Genomic DNA, 23533 nt, shown 5'->3' on the forward strand with positions numbered 1-23533 from the left:
AAAAAAACCCAAACTGTTAAGAGTCGGTAGATAAATTTAGTAGAGTGGCAGGATACAAGATCAATATACAAAAGTCAGTGGGATTCCTCTGCAGTAACAAAGAAAATACCAAGAAGAAAAATAGGAAAGCAATACCATTTATAATAGCCAACCACAAATTCAGATACCTAGGAATAAACCCAAGGAAGACACAAAAGATCTTTACAAAAAACCCTACAAAACACTTCTTTGAAAAACAATAAAAGATCTAAATAAAAGTTCTCTGTTCATGGATAGGAAGACTCAATAGTAAGAATTACAATCCTAACCAAAAGCAATCTATTTCTTTATTATTATCCCAATACAGACAGCAAATTCATTTTTCAAAGAGATAGAAGAGTCAAATAAGCAAAGCACTTCTGAAAAACAAAACTGAAGTAGGAGGCATAGCATTCCCTGATCTCAAAACCATGCAGCTATAATAACCAAAACAGCATAGTATTGGTACAATGACAGGCACATAGAACAGAATCGAGAACCCAAAAAAGGACTTATCTATGGTCAACTGTTATTCAATAAGGAAACAAAACCTATCAGATGTGGAAATGATAACCTCTTCCACAAAAGGTGCTGGCAAAACTGGACTGCTACCTCCAGAGAGCTGAAGCAGGATAGATCCCTCTCGTCGTACACAAAAATCAACTCAAGGTGAATCAGAGACATAAGAGTAAAGTCCACACCACAACAAGATAAAGGTAAATAATCCAATAGAAAAATGGGCACAGGATATGAACAGGCACTTCACCGAAGACGACATTCAGATGGCTAACAAACACATGAAGAAATGCTCAAAATCCCTAGCCCTAAGAGAGATGCAAATTAAAACAACTATGAGACATCATTTCACCCCAGTCAAAATAGCAAAATTTAACAGAACAGCAAGCAACAAATGCTGGCGAGGTCGTGGAGAAACTGGAACCCTGATTCACTGTTGGTGGGAGTGTAAAATGGTGCAACCCCTGTGGAAAGCAGTATGGCGCTTTCTCAAAAAGTTGCAAATAGAGATACCATTTGACCCAGCAATTCCACTACTGGGAATATACCCTGAAGAGACCATAGCTGACATCCAAGCAGATATATGCACACCCATGTTTATTGCAGCTTTGTTCACAATAGCAAGGAGTTGGAAACAACCTAAGTGCCCATCAACAAACGAATGGCTAGAGAAGCTGTGGTATATTCGCACAATGGAATACTATGCTGCATTAAAAAACAAGGAACTCATGCAATATTATTCAAAATGGTTGACTCTGGAGAACATTATGCTGAGTGAAATATCCCAGTCACAAAAGGACAAATATTACATGATGCCACTGTTGTAGAATGGGACTGTCCTTGGGGTTGGGGAGAGACTGAGTAAGATGGGTTCAATAATGTATACTGCACTGAAACAGAGGAGGGAGAGAACCGTTTAAAAGAGAGATATAACTGGGTATTTCTGTCATCACAGGAGACTAGAGCGAGGGCTACATGGTGGAGGGGACCTGGGGGAGGGTTTGTAAAACAATGAAAGAATCTTTTCTTTTACTTTTCCATAATTTTTGACTCATGTACTTATAACTTGTTAGTCAAATTTGTGTCTTCTAGGTTGCAACACCCCCATGATACATCTTCAAGGATATGAACATGTACAGCCAAGCACAATCAATAAGAGTGCATCTAAATTCCAAAATCAATCTCCATAATAGTCTATGTGTTTCCTACTGCCAAAGGGGCCCTTTAGAGTAGTGAGAGAAGATCTTCACCCTGAAACCCACAGCGTCCCTTTTCAGCAGGAAGTAGCTAAGAGAATACGCCATCCCCTTTTCCTTATGACTCAGGGTGAAGTCTCTCTCAGGGAGGAGTGATAGGGAATGGCAAAGGACACACTGACAAAGAAGATTAATCAGAACTGGCTTTGACAAGCACTGTGGCATTTGGACAAGAACAAACTGGGAGGAGGGTAGAGAGAATAGTGCAACAATGAATGAATGGAAACCCAAAATCTCTGTAAATGTTTATGAAAATTAATAAAATATAATTATAGAAAAAAAAAGAGTAAAGTCCAAAACCAATGAAGATCATAAAAGACAAAATGGGATCAAATTTATGGTATAAAGAGGCTGACAAATAAAACTAGAGATACATAGCCAGCAAAGGATATAAATGATGCATGAGATCTTCTAAAGATTAAATCCCTTTGTGTAGCAAAAACTTTTTCCAAGAGTAAAAGAAACCTACTGACTAGGAAAAAATTTCTTGCAAATTTCTTGCATCTCAGACAAAGATCACAGAACAGAACTTTACAGAATACTTCTGAGCCTCCACAAGGAAAAGTTTGATAATCCAATTACAAAGTGGGTAAAAGACACAGAAAGACTTTTTCACAGAGGAAGACATTTGGATGGTCAACACATAAAGAAATGTTCAAAATCATCCGCAATGAGAGATACACAAATTAAAACCACAATGAAACACCATCCCACTCTAGTAGCAGTGGCAAAGTTTAACAGGACAGCAAGCAACACATGTTGGAGAGGATGCAGAGAGATAGGAACTCTCATATAGTGTTGGTTGGACTGTAAAACGGTACAACCATTCTGGAAAGCAGTTTGGCATTTCCTCAAAAAGCTGAAAATTGATATTTTGTGTGATTCAGCTATTCCACTGCTTGGAGTACACCATAAGGAAATTAGAACCGAGACATAAACAGATTTGTACACCAATGTTCATAGCAGTGGTATTCACAATTACAAGAACATGGTAACAGCTCAAATGTCCAACCACAACTGAATGGACTGAGAAACTGTGGTATATTCACATGATGGACTACGACATAGAACTCAGGAGCAACTATTTTAAAAATTACTGCATAACTTGGGAGAAACTGTAGAGCATTATGCTGAGTGAGTCTCCTAAGAACAAACACTGTAAAAGACCATTATTGTAAAAACAGAAGGATAACTAGTAAAATGTGTATGGGGATCCAAGGAAGGAAGGAGTGGGAGTAAAGGGGTGAGGATGGTCAGGGAGAAATCATAGGGTCACACAATTTGGTGGGTGGAGGGAGGTGGGGTAAAGGAAATTAGAAAGATCTGGCAGGGATCTGGAAAGACATGGTGGGCATAGTTCAATGGTGATTAATTTTATAAAACACCATGAATGAGAATGATTGTATGAAATGCAATGTGAATGACGGATAATGTGAAACATAATGTATATGAACTTTGTTTGCAAACCAATAAAACTTAAAAAAAAAAGCAAACAACCTTGAGACCCAAGGAACTAGATGGTGCCTGGCCACCAGTTGACTATCCTAAAAAGGGTCACAGTAGAAGAGCCTGCACAGAGTGGTGAAAATGTGAAACAAAACTCACAATCACAAAAATGGCCAGACTTACTGGACTGATAGAGACTGGTGGAACCTCATGGCTCAACTTTCAGCCATACCAGTAGGCAAGCCTATGAGATGAACAATAACACCACAGAGGTACTTACTCCTTAGAATAATCAACCACATGAAATCCAAAAGGGCAGTATTTGCCTAGCAAGAAGGGCAAGAACTGGGCTAGAAGGATTAATGGAAATGGAATTCTAGAAAGAAATGGGGAAAGGGTGACCACAGTTTGAGTATTATAATGAATATATAAAACAAAATGTACTTGAGTGGCTGGATGGAAAGCCAATTTGCTTTATGAATTTTTACTAGAATCACAATTAGGGAGGGGAGGAGTTGGCAATGTACCTTAGGAGAAAAGTTAGTGATTTACTTGAAAAAAAAAAAAACAAAAACAAAACCCAGTCATTAAAAGTGCTAATGGAGCACAGTTCTACTCGAACATCTATAGAGTCAACCGTGAGTTGGAGTGGACAATTGGCTTTAATGGTAATAGTTGCTGTACCAAGAAGGATGAGCAAAGTACTCGGAGAAAAGGTAGTTAAGACAGTGACTATGCAAGACTGTGGCCCTTAAAATAAGAGCGATGAAAAGACACTAAAAGATATTTAAGCTGGAGAGGTGATCAAATTCACATTTCAAAAATAAGACACTAGGTGCAATGTGGAGACTGGATGGAAAAGAGATCTGCGCAGACATAGGTAGACCATCTAGGAGTCCTACTGCAGTGGTCTGGGAGCTGGCAGTGGACAATGGCAGAAAGAACAGACACACGAGATATTTTGAGGATGCCATCAGTACGGTTTGATGATGATTGTGAAGCTAAGCAAACTAAAACTGTTAACAATCTCAATCTCTTCTCCATCTATCATGCTGCTGCCAATCGGCAGAGTGGTGGGAACTTTTGTTTTCTTAATGTTGAGCTTCATTCCGTACTGAAGGCCTTGACCTTAGTATGGTGTTCCTTAAAATATAGAACACAGAAGGACTATACAAGCAATCAAAATCCTGAGAAGAATGAAAGGCAGAAGAGAAATACAGAAATCAGTCCACCAATGGAATTACCACTCTAATAAGGAGAAATGACATCCTACTACATGAATGGATCTTGAAAATACTAAGTTACAGAAATCAGTCTTAAAAGGACAAATACTGTGTCATCCACTCGCATGGCATAGAAAAATGCATGGAAATCAAATATTGTTAGTGGTCAGAGCGATAGGAAACAGGTAGATTTTCCTTAAGAGGCAATGAGGTTGGCTTAGGGGGCAATAAATTGTTGGTGGTGGAACAATTTAGTAAAAGCTAAAAGGAAGATGATAATCAGTGTTACCTAATTGCACACGTGGAAACTGTTTCTGTAATGTGCCTTATTAGGTATTTTTTACTACAATTTAAAAAGAAGGGCCTCAAGTCTTTAGTATAAGAGTTTGAATGGTATTCTGAGGTTAGTGGTGAAGCCCTGGTGCAGTTCTTCACAGCTGAGTGAAGGGAAAGGGGAAACAGAAAGTCGAAATCAACAATGGAACTTTCCAGACTAGTCCTAGTCTCCTTGGCTGCAGCCAAGGACCATCACTGTAAGAAACAGCGCCCTGAGAAAACCCTCAAAGGCCGAGAAAGCACTTGACCAAACTTGAACAGCAGCAAAGTAATAACTGTGGTAAAGTTAGAATCCAACAATCTCACCCTCTGAGCTTTTTATTCACTCTGTGCCCCCAGGGTCTCTGGCTCCCTCTGACTCTAGCTGAACAAGAAGTCTGAAAAAAAATATTTTTTTTCTTTGTGTTACCATGGCAAAGAGGAAACAGACTATCATTTTTCGAAGGGCGCATTATCAACGGGGAAAAAGAATGAAAGGAGGGAAGTAAGAATAGCACAGAACGAGTCCGTTTTCCCAAAGATTAGAGGCCCAGATTTCTTTAAGATACATAATCTTGGGGTTCTTACTGAAGCCACTTTAGGAGTCCATGTATGGTACAAACGGTTAAGCACTTGACTGACTGTTAACCCAAAAATTGGTGGTTCAAATCCATCCAGATACACCTCAGAAGAAAGATCTGGCAAGCTGCTTCTTGAAGGTCACAGCCTGGCAAATTGTATGGAGGGCAGTTCCACTATACAACACAGGGGTCGCCATGAGTCAGAACGCATTTAAGGGCTTGGTATTGGATTATTCCCCCTATTCCACACAAGTTACTGTCCTTCTCATTCATCCTATTCTGGCTTCTTCTCGTTCCTCTCTCTTCTCAGAAAGCATGAATGTGGGGTGAGAGACAGTATTAAGCCTGGACATCTCCCGAACATTCTATTACAGACAGGTAAAGATCAAAAGCCACAAACTCTTAAATGCCCTAAATGTCGTAACTTCATGTGGGAGCAATGCTTCTCAATGTTTTATCTGATCCTAAATTACAGATCATCAGGCTTTGCATGTTCTTCAGCCCTCAGGAAAAATGCCAACGTTCATGAACACAACCTGTTCAGACCTCCCTAATCTGCATGGGATCTGTTGTTCAGCTGTAGGTTCCTGGCAGATGAATATACCTACAGCGTATCTGAAGCAGGGCAGTGGCACACCCAGTGGGTAATACAGCCAAGACTAGATCATGTCCCCAGAACCATCTCTCTGCCCCATTCAATTAATTCTCTCATGACACTTTTCCTTCTCTACATCATAGAACTAACACAGGACACAAATTCCTAAATTTTAAAATAAGATAAAATGATAATTTTAAAAAAATGCTGGCAGACATTAGAGAAAGGAAGAAAAAGAAACTTAGGTGATAGCATTTCTCTCTACTCTTTGGAGAGGATGCTAGATATTGGCCTGAAAGAGACGACCACATGGCCTCCTCAGAGTGGCCCTCAGAAGACTGCAAGAGTTGCAACCATGGGAATCACAGAACACTTGTGCTCGAGCAAAACCTACACAAAGAACTAGCAGATGTCTGAATAGTACAAGGAAACACTGCATGGTTTAAAACTCGGAAAAATGTGGTTCAAGGCTGTATCCTTTTTCCATACATACAATCTCTTTGCTGAGCATATCATTTGAGAAGTTGGACTATATGACGGAAAATGTGACATCAGGATAGAAGGAAGGCTAATCAAGAACCTACATTATGCAGATGTCACAATCTTGTTTGTTGAGAGGAGGACCTGACGTGCTTGCTGCAGAAGATCAAGAACTGCAGCCTTCAATATGGATTACATCTCAACATCAGGAAAACAGAAATCTTTACCACTGAGCCAATAAGCAGTATCAGGATAGAGAAAAGATTTTAAATTATCAAGGATTTACTTTTACTTGGATCCACAATTAATACACATAGTAATGGCAGTCAGGAATTCAAAAGATATGCTGCATTGGGAAAATCTACTGTCAAGGACCTCTCCAAAGCACTTTAGAGCAATGATGTCAGTTTAAAGACTAAGGTGCACCTGATCCAAGTCATTATATTTTCCATTTTCATGATATTTTCAATAGCTTCATAGGGAGCTCTGGTGGTTTAGTGGTAAGGAATTGTACTGGCAATCCAAAGGTAAGTGGTTCAAATCCATCAGCTGGGCAAAAGATGGGCAATCTCCTTCTGTGCCATTTACTGCCTCTGAAAACCCACTGGAGAGTCAGCCGTGAGTCAGTTCTAACTCAATGGTCTATAACAGCATAAGAAACTGAAGGTGGGCAATGACTAAAGAGAACAGGAGGAGGAGTGATGCCTTTGAATTGTGATGGTGGTGAAGAGTACTTAATATCCCATGGACTGCCAAAAGAACAAAGCAAGTCTGTCTTGGAAGAAATGCAACCAGGTTGTTCCTAAAAAGAAAGGATGAAGAGGCTTCATCTCATATACTTTATGCATGTTGTCAGGAGAAGCTAGTCCCCAGAAAAGGACATCACGCTTGGAAAGATAGTGGGTCAGTGCAAGGGAAATCCTTAAGAGGGATTGACGTAGTTACACTAATAATGGGATTGCGAGGCTGGCACAAGATAGGACAAGGTTCAGATTTGTTGTTCACGGCAGTCAAGTTGATGGCACCTAACAGCAACAACTATGCACATGTCACTCCTCCCACCAGCAGGTGAGACTTCGTTCTCCAGGCCCAGCCTTGTGACTTGCTCTGACCAACTGAACGAAGCACAAACAGCATTCTAATGCTTTCAAGAACTGTAAGAGCTGTGAGGTTTTAAGATAACTTCCAAGTTCTGGTTTTGTGTTTGAGGAATAATACTGAAAGAGAACAGAAAAACGTATCCATCCCTCAGCCATTCCAGTCATTTTCATATATGCATGGGAGACCATTTTGGACATTCCAGCCCTAGTTGACCTCCAGCTGAATACGAGCAATGCCACCTACAGTCAGCAGAACTACCCAGCTGAGCCCAACCAACCCACAGAGTCACGAGAGGGAATTGCTATTGCATCAAGCCACTAAGTTTTGGGATGTTTTTAGATAATATTTTTAGGGGGGAGGGGGAGGGCTGGGTGGAGAGAGAAGTGCAGCAATGAATGAATGGAAATCCAAAGTCTCTGTAAATGTTCATTTAAATTATTTAAGTAAATATTAAAATAAAATTTTTTTAAAAAATTAATATTGGGGAGAGGGCTGGGCAGGAAGAGAAGTACAGCAATGGAAATCCAAATTCTCTGTAAATACTCATTAAAATAAAAAAAAAAGTAATTGGCAGCATCAGGATGGATGGTGAAGAGATTGAGATTGTACACAGCTTTAGTTTGCTTGGCTCCATAGTCAACAGTCTTGGCACCAGCAGCCAGGAAATTAAAAGGCACATTGCCATGGGAAAGTCTGCTGTTAGGGACCTCTCCAAAGTACTGAAGAGCAATGGTGTCTCCCTGGAGACTAAGGTGCGTTTGATACAAGCCATGGTTTTTGCAATCACTTGTTATGCATCAGAGAGTTGGACAATGACCAAGGAGGATAGAAGGAGAATTGATGCCTTTGAGGTGTGGTGCTGGAGAAGAGTATTGAGAATACCATGGACTGCTAGGAAAACAAACAGATTTGTCCTGGAAAGGATTAAACTGGGTGGTTCCTTGGAGGCAAGGATTCTGAGACTCCGTCTAACATACTTTGGACATGTTGTGAGGAGAGACCGGTCCATAGAGAGGGACATCATGCTTGGGAGGGTGGAGGGACAGTGCAGGAGGGGAAGGCCCTTTATGAGGTGGATTGATTCAGCAACTGGGATAATTGGGATGGGAGTGTCAGATACAGTACGACTGGCACAGGACAGAGCAGAGTTTAGGGCTGTTGTACAAGGGTAGCTATGAGTCGTAAGCGACTCGACGGCACATAACAACATTTTACATAAATAGTAAAAAAAAATAATAATGTTTTTATTTTATACTGTTTTACTTACAAAGGCCACTAAGTTTTGGAGGAATTTGTTTTGCACCAATTCATAGCTGAGACAACTGTTTATCAATTCCATTCATTTCAGCCATGAATGTTAACCGATCCGCATCCTACATAACCTCTTGAATGGAGCTCTGGGGCTTAGCAGTAAGGAGTTGCACTGCTAACCCAAAGGCATGTAGTTCAAATCTACCAGCTGCTCAGTGGAAGAAAGATGGGCCTTCTCCTCCCATGTGATTTATTGCCTCTGAAAACCCACTGAAGGGTCAGCTATGAGTTGATTCTAACTCCATGGTATAGAACAGATAACCTCTTAGCATTCCCAAATTACATTGGAACTGTCCTTACGTTTAAGTGTTTGATAGTAATCTTTGTCACACACACACTTCTGATTTCAAATCTTATGCCCATAATTTCCATATGAATAGATAAGTTATTGAAGCTTACTTTGGGTTCAGAAACTCTGATCACTTTATTCTGCCCTGAGCCGTTAACACCTTCACTTCCCCTTTAATACTGAAGAAATTTGGATTTTTATTATTGACCTGAATTTGATATTTTACTTTCAAAATATCCCATGTCGCATTTGCTCTGATAATTTCCGTTTGAATGTGTTTTACAAGTTTATTCATGCTTTTCAAATGTAAATTAAATGATGTGAGAGTAATATATTCAGACAATAGCATCCATCCAATGTCACCCCTGAAAAGGAGGGATTCACTGGCGTCTCAGCTAGAAACCTTCTCTTCCCACCCTATAGAATCTATGTGCTTATATCTTGGCCAAGGACTTTCGTTAGCATCTGTAAAGTGCTAATTTCCACGTTTGGACTTTTTTTTTCTTTTTTTATTATTTTGTGTGTGTGTGCTGTCAAATCACACCTGACTGGTACAGGAGGAGATTGTTCCTCGTTCTCCAGCAGAGCTTCTGGTGGATTTGAACCGTGGACCTCTGGGATTGCAGTAGACCTTCTTGCCACTAGGCCACCAGAGCTCGCCATCGTTTGGACTTTTGTCCTAACACCCTGCTACAAATCTAACTGCCTACCACCTATCTCCATTTAGATGCTCTGTGGGCAAACTCAACAAGGCCAAAATAGAATTTATTTTCTCGAAAAGTCACAGAAATCTGGAATATGGTTTCCAGCCCAGGAGACCTGGGTCCCACTCATCTCCAAATAAAACTCAGATATTCCCAACTCTAACGCACCGCATAGTAGTAATCATTGTTTGTTCAATTAGTAACTGAATGCACAAGAAGATCTGGTTATTCCCAATGAAAGGAGAGCTCTGGGGCTATATAGCACACAGGGAGCAGAGCTGCCAACCCAAAGGCGTGGCTCGCTGAATGCACCAGTGGCTCATGGGGAGGGGAGGGAAAAGATGGCTGGTCTCCTCCCGTGCGATTTACAGCAAAGAGAGAGAGACCTCGATAAGAAATATCAACCCAGCTACATGTGGCAATGCTTTCAATGCCATCTAATCTTGTCCCAGGGAAGATCCCGTGAAGAACCACATCGTCACCTGAAAGAAGGATCATATACTTGGGGAAAATCAACAAACCCTCGCTGTCCAGCTTTTCTTACCAGCACTGATGGAGTTCATTGGAACAAGTTGTGTGGGAGGCCCTCTGTTTCCGAGCTTGTTGAACCAGAGCTCTGTTCTGAGCCACGCATGCCATACCCGTGACATCACATCCTGGTTTTTCACTTTGTATGCCCCAAAGTATTCTGGTACTTCACAACTGCACCACGGAAATGACTCCACCTTTTGGAAACAAGTGTCTCTCATCTTTCCTTACTGATTGCAAACGTTAAGCTGGCCCCAGCCAGATTTACTGACAACTCCACTTAAATCCATGGTTTCTTGGAGACATTGCCTTGCAGACACCAACTAATACCAATGCTGTTGAGTCGATTCCGACTCGAAGCCTAACTATAGAACAAAATTGATCTGCCCAGTAGAATTTCCAAACTGTCGTTCTTTATGGACACAGGTTGCCACACAATTCTCCTAAAGACCAGCTGGTGGGGTCGAATCTCTGACTTTTCAATTAGCAGCTGATTTGTAACCGCAGTGCAACCAGGGCTTCTTTGCAGACAGACCCCAGTTCCCCTTTACTGTGAGGTCATATATGGAAGCAAGTCCCAGCTGGTTTGCTGTCCGAGCTGCTTCAAAGACAATTCTGTCTGTGTCATAGGTGACCTCAGTCCATCTCTAGCAGAAATGTTTTTCATTCTCTTGGGAGGACCATGACTGTCAGGTGGTGGGGAATATTTTTAAGAGTTATGTTTGCATTAATTGCTTTTACATCTCAGATTAATTTATGGCCTCTTCAACAATAAATTATTTCATCAGGCAACTTCTATAGTCAATCAAGGACAATCTCATAAAAAAGGAGATAACTTCTGAGTATATAAATCTTGTTTGTTGCTGTTAAGTCAATTTGAACTCCTAGCGACCCCATGTATGCTTAAGAGAACTGCACTTGATGAGATTTTTCAAGATTTTTCAATCTTGACATTTGAAAGATCTTCAAGATCTTTCAGAAGATCAGCAGGCCTTATTTGCAAGGTACCTGAGTGGATTTGAACTGCCAGCCTTCCTGTTAGAAATCCAGAACGTAACCATTTGCACCAGTTTAAACTCCTAAAAGCATTTTTCTTCTTTTTTTTTTTTTTTACTCAACTGTTGCTTTTCAGGAAGTTGGAATGGTTATAATGTTTCATTCAAAATGATCTTTATTAAAATAGCACTTCCCAATATCACAGGGTCTGAATAAAAAAGCAATTGAATTTAGCTGAAAACATTTTTTACCATTAAAATTCATTACATCCATTTACATAATGACAGAGAAAGCTCACTGAAAACTACCATCCCATTTAACATCTTGTGCTTGGTGAAGCATGTTAGACGATGCATATACGGTCAAAAGACAAATTCCTTCATTATCAGCCTATGTTACACTGCTTCTCTAACAAATACTTATCCCTCTCTCCCCATCCTTTGTCTTTCTATGCACAGCCTATAAATTGATGCTATTACAAATGGAATTCACTCATGTGGGAGGGAGAGTCAGCACAGTAGTGAAAAGTGAATAATAAATTCATCAATGCCAGTGTGTTTTCAGCACAGGTCCTAATGGATCTACTTTATTTAATAAAGCAAAATGAACATATTGACAGTCTACTTGTGAATGGATAAAGTTAAAGGGAAGAGGGGAAAGCAATTTAGCTTGATAAGTCCTTTCATTAAAATCTAAAAGATATCTTTGAGTGTGTAGGTTCAAGCCAATTCCTCCCAAAAGTCCTTTTTGCAGAAATGGACAATTTAATCTTAACAGTCATAGGGAAGTTCAAAGGATCCATAATACTCAAATATTCTTGAAAAAGAAAATCAAGGTTAGTGGACCCCGATTTCAAAGCATCTTATAAAGTTAAAATAATCCCCTAAAATAACCAGAACTGCCACCCAGATACAAGCATACCTATGCTTATTGCTGCATTTTTCACAATAGCAAAGAGATGGAAGCAACCCAAGTGCCCATCAACAAACGAATGGATAGAGAAGCTCTGGTATATTCACACAATGGAATACTACACTGCACTGAAAAAACAAGGAACTCATGCAATATTACTCAAAATGGGTGACCCTGAAGGACATTATGCTGAGTGAAATATCTCAGCATAAAAGGACAAATACTGCGTTATGCCACTGTTATAAAACAGGACTGACATGAGGGTTGGGGGTAAACTAAAAAAAGAGGGGATAAATAATGAACACTGCATTGAAACAGATGAGTGAAAGAATTGTTTAAAAGGAATATATGATTAGGTACTATCTGCATGACAACAGTCCAGAATAAGAGGTGCATAGCAAAGTGGACTAGGGAGGCAGGTAGGAAGGAAATTGTGCAACAATGAAAGAAACTTTTTAAAGAGAAAAGCAAACTGGAGGCAGTGGGTAGGGAGGAAAATGTGCAACAATGAATGAATGGAAATCCAAGTTTTCTGTAAACTTGAATAAGATAAAAAACAAAGTTAAAATAATCAAGTCAGTGTGGATCTAGCATAAGGAAAAAAATATATGTAATTCGAATATTCTTGGAAGCAGGAGTGGCGATAGATAGATAGATAGATAGACAGACAGACAGACAGACAGATAGATAGATAGATAAAGAGAAAAAGCTCTGGTGGCCTAGTGGCAACAACCTGCACTGCAATCCCGAAGGCATGCAGTTCAAGGCCACTAGCTGCTCCACTGGAGGTTGGGCAATCTCCTCCCATGTGATTAACTGCCTCTGAAAACTCTCTGGGGGGTCAGCTGTGGGTTGGTTCTGACTCTACAGTATGCAACAACAACAATCAATGCTCATGGCTGATCCTCCAGCAGGTTTTCAAAGGCTGTAAATCACACAAGAAGAGATTGTGCAACTTTCTCCTTATAGCAGAACTCTTCATGATAGCCAAAAGAGTGGAAACTCTAAAATCCTGGAGGATGAACAGGTAAAATATGGTATATCCATGCAAAGAAATATATTATTCAGCAGTTTTTAAAAGAATGGAGTCATGATGGGCAAACCCAGAAGTCCTACCCTAAGTGAAAGAATCCAGTCATGAAAGGCCATATCATCAAACAATCTGTGTTATGCATATGACACAACTCTGCTTGCTGAAAACTGAGGAAGACCTGAAGCACTTGCTACAGTGGGTCAAGGACTACAGCCTCCAATACGGATTGAAGCTCAACATCAAGAAAACAAAGATTCTCACCACTGGACCAAATGGCAGCATCATAACAGATGATGAAGAAGATTGTTGACAGCTTCAGTTTGCTTGGTTCTACAATCAACATTCTTGGTACCAACAGCCAGGAAATTAAAAGACTAATTACACTGGGAAAGTCAGCTGTCAGAGACCTACCTCTCCAAAGTACTAAAGAGCAACAACGTTAGTCTGGAGACAAAGATACACTTGTTTCAGGCCATGGTCTTTGCAATTACTTGCTATGAGTCAGAAAGCTGGACAACAACTAGGGATGATGGAGAGTTTGATGCCTTTGAGCTGTGGTGCTGGAGAAGAGTACTGAATATACCATGGACTGCTAGAAAAATAAACAGGTTCATCCTGGAGAGGGTGAAGCCGGAATGCTCCTTGGAGGCAAGGATTCTGAAGCTTCGTCTAAACATACTTTGGACATGTTGCAAGGCAGGATCAGTCCTTGGAGAGGGACGTCATGCTTAGGAGGGTAGAGGGACAGTGCAGGAGAGGAAGACCTTTGATAAGATGGATGAGTCAGTCACTGAGGTAATGGGGTAGGCATGTTGCAGACATTGAGATTGGCACGGGATAGAGCAGAGTTTGGGGCTGTTGTACATAGGGTCACTATGAGTCACAGGCAACTCGACGGCTCATAACAACACAACAACATTTATATGAAATGTCCAGAATAAGTGAATCCATAGAGACAGGAAGTAAATTAGTAGCTGCCAAGTCTTGGGACCCCTGGTGGTATTGTGGATTATGTGTTGCACTGCCACGCAGAAGGTCAGCAGTTTGGATCCACTAGCAGTCCATTCCATGGGAGAAAGATAAGCAATTTCGTCCCTTAAACATTTACATCCTCAGAAACCTCAAAGAGGGTTATTATGAGTCAGAAATTATTAGATGACCGTTAATTTACTCAGATTTTTTTAAATATAAGAAAGTACTGAGGTTGTTGTCAAGTGTGACTCCTAGCAACCCTATGAAGAACCAACCTAAACTCTGCCCTATCCTGTGCCATCCTCATCATCTCCGACACACTGGAGCCCATTGCTGAAGTCACAGTGTCAATGTATCTCATTGGAGGTCTTCGTCTCCTTCGCTGACCCTCCATCTTTCCCAGCTTGGTGTCCCTTTCCAAGGAATAGCCTCGCCTAGCTCCATGTCCAAAGTACGAAAGACGAAGCTTCACCATCTATTGCCTCCAAGCAGCAGGATTTCTTCTTTTGGGGGAGATTACAATGGTCTCAAATTAGATTGTGATGATACCTGCACATTCCTGTGAATAAGACCCCCAAAAGTCAATCATCCACTTTAAACAGGTGAAATGCATGCATTAAATCTCAGTGCAGTTGTTCAATAAATATATTCTCCATCCCACCTCAGAATTCATTCTGAAATCTGAACCACGAGAGTCTGAAGTAAGAACATTTTCTGCATTTCCTTTGTTCCCTCAATAGTCTTGTTTTGGGGTTGAACATTTTATAACTGAAGAGCCAGCTGAATTGATCCTTTTCCTCTCCCCAGAGCAAATTTCATCAAATTTCCCTTTGATTGTCCTTTCCCCAAACGAGATCAGTATTCTGGTACTTAAAAGGTGCTGACCCAAATTATTCCTTTCTTATCTCTTTTGTAACAGACAATGTCGCCACCAGAAATGCTTTCACCATTTTTTCTTCTGACTCAAAAGTTTTGGCCTGCTTGCAATCTACGTTCTGCTTCCTAATAGATACTTGGAGAACATTTCTCAACTTCAGTCAGAAAAACATGTCAGAGACTTTGAAATGGATCCAAAGGAAGGGGTGGGGGGACAGAAATACAACATGTCACTCATGGCTGGGTGTTCTGTCTGGTGTGTCCTTTCAGGTAATCTGAGTCTATAGAATTCGAGGCCTTTCAGTACCTTCAGTTAATTTTGTTACAGTTGTTGCTGGACACTATCAAGTCCATTCTACTCACACTAACCCCACATGGCAGAGTAGACAAACCACGTACATTTTGCTAGGCTGCCATCTTCATAGGACTGGATATCAGGTCATTTTCTTAGCCAGTGTGCTAGCAGGGCGCCTTTACAGCTATGTAAATTCTAGGACAATGATAATGATTGTGATCGTTAAAGTTGGGTGTCAACTTGGCTGGCTGTGAATTCTCTGGTTTGGCAGTTATGATGAAGTCATTTCCTAGAAGAGACCTTAAGTAATGTGACCACCTCCATGGTGAACAGCCAATCAGTTCAAAGGGAGTTTCATTAGGGTGTGGCTTCCATCAAATATATATTAATTAGATAGATAGATAGATAGATAGATAGATAGATAGATAGATAGATAGACAGACAGACAGACCGACCTGGAAAAGTTCTTCGGCTTTCACTTAATTTGGATCTAGCATCTGATTTGTCATCTCTAGTTTCTTTCAACTTGAACCAGGTATACAATCTTGCTTGCTAAAAGTGAAGAGGGACTTGAACCACTTGCTGCATTCCCTGGAGATCTGCATGTGCTTTGGCACCTCCTGAGTCAGGTTCCAAGGACCAAGGACCAAAGGAAAAGCTTCATGTCCATCTCTACGTTCTTGGTTGTAGTCAAGTACCCCTTTCTCCGCTCACATCTTTATCTCTTGTTAAATAAAAGATGCCATAGGCCACCCCTGAGGGAAGCTCCCTTTACATCAGGTCAGATCTGTGTCTTAAATAAAGATGTTGCATCCCATCATAATCTCCTGACAACTGGCTGATCACATCAGATAACACCATGGAAGATGATTACATCATTACATGACTGACAAATCACTGAGAATCATGACCCTGATACATTTTAGGGAGGATATAAAATGACAGTGATCAATAAATTTTACTTTTTAGTCTTCTCTCTCTCTGGAAATTTCATCTTTTGTCAGGGAAACCACTCAAGTACCTTAAGTTGGCTTCTTCCTAAATTGGCAGTGCCCTTTCCCAAGGCCTTCCCACGCTGCAGATATGATGTCTCTTCACACAATTTGAGAAATCACAGCCTACTCCCCCACCTCCAACTTGTTCCAAGTTAGCCTCCCAACCACCTACAAGCCTGCTGCCATTCCTGCCTTTCCACCAAGGTAATCACCCTTTTAGGTTAAAACATCATTTTCAGAGTGTCTCAATAACAATATATCAAAACCAGAGAGAAAAGATTTCAAGATCACCAACTGTGTAACTGGAAAAAGCCCCTATCAATTAGCCCATGTCAACACCCAGGTACTCCAGCAGAGATACAGAGGCAGGAATCCTACACCTTGGAGACTCTGGATGGTTAATGTGCCCCACTGTTAAATGAAAGGTTAGAGGTTCAAGTCTACCAAGAACTGTTTCAGAAGAAAGCCCTAGTGATCTACTTCCAAAAATGAAACACTGAAAACTTTAGGGAGTAGAGTTCTGCTCTGAAAATGTGAGGTCACCGTGGCTTGGAATCGACTCCCCAGCAACTACTTTTTGCTGTGCCTAGAGGTAGAATTCTATGAAAGATAAATTGGCAACTGTCATGGCATATGCCATGAAAAAGTGGCAGATAAAGATTCAGGATTAGGAGAGCATGATTGAGAACTATGGCTTTTCACAAGGGACTCCAGTGTGAAGAGGTCTACAGAATAAATCCATAGTCTATAGAAATCAGGATTAACTAGTAAACAGTTTCAAAATCCTTTCTCCGTTTATTTTCATTACCTTTGGGGTTCTTTAACCCTTCAATAAAGCCTGATTCCTCTATAAAACTTAGTGTAGAGTGTTGTAATGGGAAACGAGTCCTGACCATGTTCCCTCCTTCTCCTCTGAGGACACTCTGATTACAAGCAGCAGTAGAGGCACATCCAGGGAGTTTGCAGCTTAATGCATGTCAGTGACCCAGGCTCTGGCCTCAGCAGTGATCTCCAGTGGTACAGGAATCCAGGGACTATAATAAGGACCACAAAACCCTCCATTTTTTTTCCTCAAATGTACCAATGCATATGTAGAATATAAATTGCATGTGTATATTTAAATTTCTGATTATTGTTGTTGTTGTTAGCTTCTGAGTCCATCAACTCACAGGGAGCCCATTCCGAGTGGAACACAACTGCTTGTTCCTGTGTCATCCCCATGATCAGGTGGGACCTGGACCATTGCAGTCCTTAGAGTTCTCACTGGCAAGTCCAGAAATAGATTGCCAAGTTCAGCTTGGGCTGCAAGCTCTGCTGGAATCTGTTCAAGTCCTCACTAAGAAATGAGGTGCCTTGGCCAAGAATCAAATCCAAGACTCCCACATGAAGGCGAGGATGCTACCACCGAACCACTACCTTGCTGTTGGTAGAGGTGTCATCAAGTCCAACTCATAGCCCCGCTAAGGATGATAGAACAGAGCCCTGTTCAACCCTGTGCCAATGTCACAATCTCTGCTGTACTTAACACTGTTGCAGCCACTATGCCGAGGCTTTTCCTCCATCATTGACACTTTCTTTTTCTAAGCGTGATGTCCTTCCTTCTCTGGGAGCTGGCCTCTCCTGATAACATGCCAAATTATGTGCGACGACGTCTCACCACCCTTGCTTCTATGGAGCACTCTGGCTGTACTTCCAAATTAGTTGCCTTTGTTTTTATATGTATATGAAACAATTGAAGATATCCTGACTGGTGTCAGGTCCATCTTAGTCATGAAAGTGGTACTTTTTCCTCTTTAACACTTTTTTAAAAGAGATCCTTGACAGCAGATTATAATACATAGCTTGATCTTTTTTTTTTTCTTATTGTACACTGTTGAGTCAGATCCAGCTGGCACAGGAGGAGATTGCCCCCCTCCTTTTCCACTGAGGCATCTGGTGGATTCAAACCACGTGTCTTCGGGATTGCAGTGCAGCTTCTTGCCACTGGGCCACCAGAGCTCCCTTAGCTCAATCTCTTGACTACTGCTTCCATGGGTGTTGACTGTGAATCCAAGCAAAATTAAATGTTTGAGAGAGAGAGAATGAATAGGTAGGTAGGTAGGTAGGTAGGTAGGTAGGTAGATAGATAGATAGAAAGATAGATGATAGATAGATAGATAGTCAGTTATGAGGATTTTTTGTTTTCTTTACATTGAGGCATAATTCATGTTGAAGCCTATAGTCTTTGAGCTACATCAGTAAATGTTTCGAGTCTTTATTTTCTGCTAGCAAGAACTACCATTGCCTGCCTTTAAATCTCTGATACTTATTAAAAAGAGAAGGGGAAGAAACAGTCAAAATTAACTTTAAAAATTGTTTTTATTCAACCCCAAATGTTCGCTTTATATGTAATCAATATAAAAAATTCTTAAGATATTTGAAATTGAATGCGTGTTTAGCAATTACAGCCCATATAAATACAGGCTAGCTACTTTTCACGTGCTCAGCCTCCACAGGTAGCTTACAGCGGCCATGTTGGATGGCTCAGGGCTAGAAGAAGGCAACTCTGAAATAGAATTGAGCCTAGAGCCTTAGGTAGCAACTCTGTGTTCACTCTGTTTCTTGTAATGACAGTGCTCAATATTGAAAGCAGAGATCGAGGCAACAAGAGTGAGCCATGAGCAACGATTAAGAAGGAAGCCAGAAGCCAGCCCTCCTCTTGGATAACGTGTATCTAGTTAGCCCACTGTCTGGGTCATATTTGCTGTGTCCAAACCCAATTATAATTCTTACTTTTTCCTCTGTCCAGAACAACTTGTCTTTCATATTTCCCTTGTTACTCTTTCTAGAAATTTTTCTTCCAAATCCAAAGCATTTTTCTCTGTCTCCTTCTGTTTGTGGCACTGTGTGTAATAAAACCCTTTCCTCTCTAATGCTGAGATCTCATGTCTTCAATCATGAACCTCTGGTACACTAACCTGTTAACTTACAATTCTGACATTATCACCCCATCCTGCAACACCTATCCAAAGTTAAAGTATTCGAAGGTGCCTTTAATGATCTCTCAGAACTTTTGAAACTTCCCTTTTATGCTCAACCTTCAACACTTGCCAAATTGAATGTTTTTGCTATGTTTATGCGTCTATATTTTAATATCTCCAGTATTCCCCATTACTCTATGCAAAATAGGTATTAGTGTGAAGACGGAGTCCTATCTATCTGCCCTGTACTCACCTTCAGATTTGATGGTGGTGTATGTCACTCTCTCCTCCCCTCATCCTTCTTTCCCTTCTCATTTCTGGCTTCTCTTCCTCTGCTAGCTGCTTCCTATACTTGTCACCTCTGTGACACTGAAGCACCTCAGCTCAGTGGAATCCAGCCCATTAAACCTGGAGTTCCAAGATGGAGACGCCAAAGATGATCACTTTTTAATGGGGCCAACATTGAATTCACACAGCACATTTGCCTTTAAATTGCTTCAGAAAAGAAATTCTTCCTTTCCTTCGCCAATACAAATCCCTTTGGAAGGAGGCTACAGGCACTTGACTAAACATAACAAATTTCCTGTTCTTTTCCCCATAGGAAAAATGAATAATCTTGGCATGAGTCCACCGACAGATGCAGGATATTAGTTAGCCATTCTGGTGCAAATGATTATACTAGAAAATCCCAATTATTTTCAACTAATCGCTAAATAGCATTTGAAAAGATACAGAAATAATCTTTTACTCCATCGACAGGGTTTTTATCATCCTTCCTACCTTCCGCCCCCCCTTTTCCCCGTTCCTTTCTCTTTTTATCTCTTACTTTAAAGGCTGTAGCATTAAATATGCATGTCTCACAGATTTTCAAATCAAAGTGGACATTTAATGACCCAAGGATTACATGGTAAACAGCAGTCTGCAAATGAATTGGAAATAAGAGTCTCTTTTCTACTAACAAAACATGATTTTAGGGGCACAGAATTGCTCTCAGATCCCCCTCACGTGACTGAGACGAACTCTAGGAGCCATGGAATTTAGACAGCTGTAGAGGGAATGGGCAGATTGAGGAGGTTGAACTACAAAGTCTCCCCCACACTCCTTTTCTCCCTGATCAGTGTTAGAGTCAGGAAGAACACTGAGCTTTGGAGAAGAGCAGTCTCACTTTGTTAACGATTCATTTTCCATTATCATGAGGAGGTTACATACCAAAACTCAAGCGATTTAACTGTTTCATCAGCATAAGAAATCCACTACCATCTTGTTATTGTGGTTGCCTGCTGTCCAGTTGCCCCTGACACATGGCAACTCAATGCACAACCAGACAAAATACTTCCCATCCCCATAACCAGTGGCACATAAGAACTTTCTGGTCCAGAGGGTTTTCTTGATAGTCTGTGATCAGATTTTGATTGCCAAGCTTTCCTTCCTAGTCTGTCTTAATCTGGAAGCTCTACTAAAATCTGTTCCAACCCCCATGATACATCTTCAAGGATATGAACATGTACGGCCAAGCACAATCAATAAGAGTGCATCTAAATTCCAAAATCAATCTCCATAATAGTCTATGTGTTTCCTACTGCCAAAGGGGCCCTTTAGAGTAGTGAGAGAAGATCTTCACCCTGAAACCCACAGCGTCCCTTTTCAGCAGGAAGTAGCTAAGAGAATACGCCGTCCCCTTTTCCTTATGACTCAGGGTGAAGTCTCTCTCAGGGAGGAGTGATAGGGAATGGCAAAGGATACACTGACAAAGAAGATTAATCAGAACTGGCTTTGACAAGCACTGTGGCATTTGGACAAGAACAAACTGGGAGGAGGGTAGAGAGAATAGTGCAACAATGACTGAGTGGAAGCCCAAAATCTCTGTAAATGTTTATGAAAATTAATAAAATATAATTATAGAGAAAAAAAAATCTGTTCCAGATCATAGCCACACGCAAGTCTCCAATGACAGATGGGTGTTGGTTATGCATGGATGCCGTGCATAGGCTGGGAATCCAATCCAGGTTTCCCTCAAAGGCGGCAAGAGCTCTACACCTGCACCAGCTCTATCACCACTGCCTCACCGTGCTGATGCTGCTGTGCCATTTTCCAGGTGTCCTAGAAAGGCAACCAGTCCTCTGGAGGATGAGTGCTGCTCAAGAAACTCTGTATAACCAGACAGCTTTCTCCCACGCCATTCACAGGACCAGAGCTTCTAGAGAAGGCTGAAGAGTCCTGTGGCTCTACCACAGCTAACGTGAGGGGAAACATTCTCCATATCCAATGTATCCCTGGGGAGGCTGAATCCTTAAGACTCTGGAAGAGTTGGAGATTTTATTATTTTACAGGGAGGGTTAGCAACCCTTGGGGAATAAAATCCTTGGGGAGGTGCTGTGAGGAGTTGCTGGATGGGGAAATTCTGAAGGAGAAAATACTGCAAGAGAAAGGGGAGAGTTAGAGAACAAAGGGACAATCATGTGAGATGTACTACAAATGGCCAAAGCCTCTATGTATATGAGAGAGGGCCGAGGGAGCCAAGCCAGAGTGCCAAGACTTTGATCTCAATCCTTCTCCCTTCTCGTAACATCTTCCAACTCTGTACATGGGAATCATATCCTGAACCAGGAGGTAAAGACCTGTTCACATCTCCATCAAGACTCTGTGATCATTTGCCTTTAGGAAACCAAAAATGGCAAGACTCAAAACAGACAGGTAACCACCCCACTCCATGGTAATCTGAGGCTCAATGACTCACCGTCACAGGAAGAAATCCCCATCCATCTGCTTCAATGAGCATGAAACTGTCTTGCCGACATTTGTCTTCCCAAAAGGCTAGCTAGCAATCCACAGAAAGAAAGGTGTAAATCTGTGCCTGGCAACATGCCCAACCAAGCACTATCCAGAAGAGAACATGGCTGGATTCACATCATTCATACATGGCCAACGCAGGTATGTCTGTGTGGTATGTCTGTCTGAGTTCTAGCTTACTCAGATTTATGTCATAGATAGTGGACTTTCGTGGTTTATTCACCACTCAGCTACCAAAAATAAACCCTAATAATAGTCCTAACCTCATACTGTGAAGTCTAAGACAGTGCTTCTCTGTTTAATGGCATGCTGCTTATTAAAAAGAACACTTTTTCCCCAAGTGGCCTACTTTCTAGAGAGTCGCATTGCCAGCTCCAAGGTGGGTGGTTGGAATCCATGCACTGTTCTAGGACAGACAGATGAGCAATCTCTCCTGTGTGGTTTACAGCCTCTGAAAACCCACTGGAGGATCAGCTAGGAGCTGGTTCCAACTCGAGGGAAATGAATTGACTTGAGTTGAAACTTTGTCCATGATGAAAGCACAACTCTGATTTACATTCAGCCACAAAATTCTTCACTGCAGACTAAAAACAATCTTTAGTTCACAGCCGGGCCCCAGTGTGCAGACTACACTTAGAGCGGCCTGGGTCCAGCCACGATGTACTACCCTTCTAGCTTTCTGAGAGTTGGGCACCTGCATGTCCCCTAAGCCAGCAACCAGATGCTCCTACCTGAGTCTTTGTGTCTTGATTGAGAGAAACAGGGACAGTTGAGAGGTTATTCATGAGAATTGAATTTTTTTTTTAAACTTTTTTTTTAAGACCAGCAGTAGCATCAGCATTGGAGGCCCACAGGTACAAACAGTGACTGTGACATTACTACACATTACCTGACACTTAGAGTTTCTCCACGCTGCTGTTGTTTTCTGAGCTTGGTCCTCCAGCCTGCCCATTATTTCTGAGAACTACCAAAGCCCTTTCACTAAAGTCCTTTTCTGCTTCACTGCATTATGTTGTCTACACACAGGAAATGTGGCAGATGAATTTTTTTCCATATTCTGGTTAAATGATTGATAATGTTTGTTGAGATTCCAAGCTGAGTGATTTCTTTAAAAAAATATTATTTGGCTTCTCCTGTGTTTACTAAAAAAAAAAAATCTGAGCTTCTTAGTAAGTAGATTTCTTACGGAAATGGAGTCATCGGTGTTGAAGCTTTAAGCTTCCTGTGGTAGAGTTAAGGCAAGAAAAAAACACTTGATCTGTTGACAAAACGGGCTTCATACGCTGCAAGGCTGACACTCAGAATAATATTTATGGACCGTTTCCCACAGTAAGGTTACCC

The sequence above is a fragment of the Elephantulus edwardii genome, unplaced genomic scaffold (assembly GCF_000299155.1).
Source record: "Elephantulus edwardii isolate Elephantulus edwardi_28Jun2011 unplaced genomic scaffold, EleEdw1.0 scaffold00115, whole genome shotgun sequence".
Classification (NCBI taxonomy): Eukaryota; Metazoa; Chordata; class Mammalia; order Macroscelidea; family Macroscelididae; genus Elephantulus; species Elephantulus edwardii.